Raw genomic sequence first — 3,917 nt, forward strand, 5'->3', positions numbered from 1 at the left:
ACATTGACCTTCTGAGGATATATTTGGGGATTTTCTGTTTCAGGTCTCCGCAACTTGGTTTTGGTTTCCTCTCAGTGCATAGGTCCACATAAGTATTGGGCCCAGCTATAGCCCTTACAATCTAGAATGTGTTTTCTGTTAGGCCCTTACAATGAACCCTTTATGGAAAGTAGTGAAGTAAAGATGTTGTCAACGCCCATACTGTTAAAGAATTTGAGATAGCAATAAAGAATATAATTTGATAGTTTTGACAACCCTTATGAAGCATCGTTGCTTATTTGTGAATCTGGCTTTTGAAAAACTTTCCATAAGTTCTAGCTCGACTATTTACCAAAAACTCGTAGTCCAGTCTATTTATGAGTTCTTTGTGTCCTGTAGTTTCTGAAGTTATGACACCATAAACCACCCCTTGATTGAGGTCTGTAGCCCTTAGTTCCCGAGCCTTTAAAGTAAAAATTTTGTTGTGCAAATCGTGCACTTTTCTGAGATGATAAAAGGAACTTGCTTTCTTCAGATATAGCAGTGTATTTGTCCTGCCATTATGAGTAATAGTAATGTACCCTTCCTCAATTTCAATGTTAGGAGTTCCATATTCTCCCATGCTACCCAGTTTAAGTTTTAACCATATGGAATTCTGGGCTGAATTCCTTGATAGAAAAAAATCACATTCTTGGTTCCAATCACATTGTTATTCTGAGTATACACTGCTCTTCCTCTGTCTATCATGGAATATGGAGCAGAACTCTGTTCTCCAAAGTGTATGACTGCCTCGGGTTCAAAGGACTTGAAAGCCTCTGCAAGGAAATCAAAATTAGAAACATCTACTGCAACGAGGTCAAGTTGTTTGCTAGAGAATTTCTTCCATCTCTTTATTCTCTTCTGAATCGAGACCATGGCTGTTAGAGATCGATCCCAAGCTTCTAGGAAAACAACCTGCGGACAAGGCTATCAACAAGGACAACTTGGTATCCTTTATTTGAGAGATGCAAAGCTCTCGCCCATCCACAGTAACCATCCCATCCTTCAACCATTACTTTCTTACCATTTACCTCCCTCTTCCATGGCAGGGGATGTTGTTTTCACTTCTTTCTCCTTCATAGCTATAGCCCTCGGGGAAAATTTCGCAATATTTCTTCTACTGCACTGTCTTTTAAACAAAGATAAAGATAAAAATTTACTGCATCCAAACAAGGCCTCTTGCTTCCAAAATGAAATAGAACTCTGCCCTCTTCTAAAGGAAATTGCATTAGCAGGCATCTAGATAGTTAAGAGGCTTAATGCAAGCCATTGAATCCAAACAAGAAGCAGTCGACAACATCTATGACATGGGTTCACTGTTTGTCAAGAAGTGCCATTAAAAGCCACAATTCCATCATTTTTCATGAAATGTCTCTATGCAATATTTTATTGCTCTCCCTGACAAAGAAACTCTTGCATTATTATATTAGAGAGCATGTTTCGTCTACCATAGCAAACATGAACTATCATATTTTAGAGAAACTAAATCTCAATTGTTGGGACAATTCGATTCTAGAATCCAAAGTTACACTTCACCTTCTATTTCATTGCTTTTTGGATGTTGCAATGAGAATGATCTTTCGGTTACACCTGGCTTGGTTTTCTCATATTTTATAATATGCCTTGATTGTTTTATTGCAACGAATCATTGTTTTATTCTTTCAGCAACAAATCTTGCTTACAATGTCAAGTTTGCCTTCTATGTGGGTGCGAATTACATGAACAATATAAGCACGACAATTTTGCTTGCGATGTATCATTTCTTTTAAAGCTATGGACTTCTCCATAAAGCTTGATGCAATGATTTTCATGGATCTTATTATCATGTACTTACAAAAAAAGGATTCACCAAAACATAAACAGTTCTATGGCATAATTTTTTTTGGGATACCTTCATGTGATTGTCAAATTTCAACAACAGTGATTTGTTTTGGTGCTTGTCTGGAATTTTATTGTGTCAAATTTTATTGTATTTTAATGTTTTTCTAGTGTATGATTTTGTAGTGATATGAACTGATTTTTTTTTTTTCCAGATCTTAACCCTATGAACTTTCAACCTGTTGTCAAGTAGTGTAAAAAAAAAAACAACACCAGAAACAGTACAATATTTCATTTCCAATCTGTCTGTAGATAAGCAGAGGCAAGGACAATTTTCTATTTAATTCCGTTGTGAGCTGCATTACTGAAAATAATCTCTAGACAATACCGGAATATCTTTAGTTACCCATCTGTGTTTCTTTGGTGCTTTATACTTTAGGCCCAATTATGTTTAGTTTATTCCTCATTTAGATCTCGAATTTCTTTTAGGCTTTCTATCTCCCATATATGCTAGTCAAAACTTCATTCCATGTTGTACGTTTTGATAGCCTTTGACTCAAAGTATCCTGCGTACTGTAATGATGAGGGGCTTCTAAGATGTTTTTTTTGTGGTCCCCACGGTTGCACCTTAAACGGGTAACTACTTCAACAAAAGAAAGTATTCTGGTTTATTGTGGCTTGTCATATTATCTTCGTCTTTGGGTTCATTCAAAATTTCAACATTATAAGTTTACATATGAACATGCCTCTCTCATTGAAAAGTGGTGATGTTGTTTGTGATGTGAGAGGTCTTCATGTCTCTTTCAAGGGAGAAACCTAAAACACATTGTGAAATTTTGAGTTTAGGGGAAGTTCAAATTCATAAGCAAGATACCCACGCTGCTAATAACTCCCATACTTCCTAAAAAAAAATAAAAAAATGAAATGAAATAAATTTCATGTATTTCTAACTTCAAGGGCAACTTCATGTAGGGTACATCAACCCATACCCTTTCTGGAAACTCTATCTCATATTGGTTTATATCCTCATTTCAATTTTCAATGTATTTTAAGGAAGAGCTAAGTCTTTGAGGGCCCTCAGAGTGTCACATGCCTTCTGCAAGTAATTGTTGGTATCTAGAACATGATTTTCTCTCTAAAGAGCTTTTGAGATGTAAGAGTTGTTACTCATTTAATATTGTTGCCAAAATCATAAAATATTTCGCATTATCGAGGACAATCACTAACAGATAAATAGTTCCATCCCTAGTACATAATGTGAAAGTCATGGGATTGTACATTGCCAATCTATTTTTCTTTCAGTGAATGCAAGTTTCACTGATATATAAAAGACCGCAAGATTTTCATGATTGCCATGAACTTCGAACTTGTTCCTAACTAATATTCTCTCTCATTTTTCTCTCATTTTCGTGGCAACATTTCTTTATAATATCTGTTATAGGTCTTTCTCCTCTTATTATTGACACACCTTAAGTAAAAATGGTTTGCTCAATGTAGGAGGATAAATCTTATTCTATAACAAAAACGCATGATGTTCTAATAACCATAATCAGTTTTCCAAATTATGCTAAAAAAGGAACAGAGCAAATTATTTGTTTCAGTTTCTGGAAACATTTTTCCTAATAATTTGTGTGCTTTTGATTAATGTTGATCGGGTTGTTTGTCAAGAGTTCATAAGAAATTGTGTATATTGAGGTACTTTTATGGCTATAACTTATGTGTAATACTGAGAGGTGAAATTTCCACTTTTTATAGAGATTCTTGCACGCAAAATCTCTTTATGGCTTTCTGTATTTACTTTGAACATGTTTTTACTTCAAGTGCACTTTTTCTCTTGTTTGTGTAGTTTGAACTTTTATATGATGTGCCAAACCCAACATAAGAATCGATAAGATGTCAATATTAACAGTAAACTTATTCAAGAGTCTCTAGGGTACATACATTTGTAAGTAGCCTTCTTTCTTATCCTCTTAGTTAATCGGTCTAGACTTTTGCTGTGACTTTTGCTGTGACTTTTCAAGGCATTCTAACAGAAGGGCAAGCTCATCTGAAAGTGAAAGTCATGGCAACGAGACTAAGAA

The 3,917-nt window shown here is 35.1% G+C and overlaps 1 pseudogene; it reads right to left on the reverse strand.

Annotated features, from left to right (window-relative positions):
* Positions 1–274: 274 nt before the first annotated feature.
* On the reverse strand, positions 275–1,247 carry LOC149180550 (UDP-sulfoquinovose synthase, chloroplastic pseudogene; annotated as a pseudogene).
* Between the last annotated feature and the right edge of the window lie 2,670 nt (positions 1,248–3,917).

This window comes from Pinus tabuliformis, chromosome 3_2 (genome assembly GCF_031772625.1).
Source record: "Pinus tabuliformis cultivar Carrire ecotype Pingquan chromosome 3_2, CPIR1, whole genome shotgun sequence".
NCBI classification, from domain to species: Eukaryota; Viridiplantae; Streptophyta; class Pinopsida; order Pinales; family Pinaceae; genus Pinus; species Pinus tabuliformis.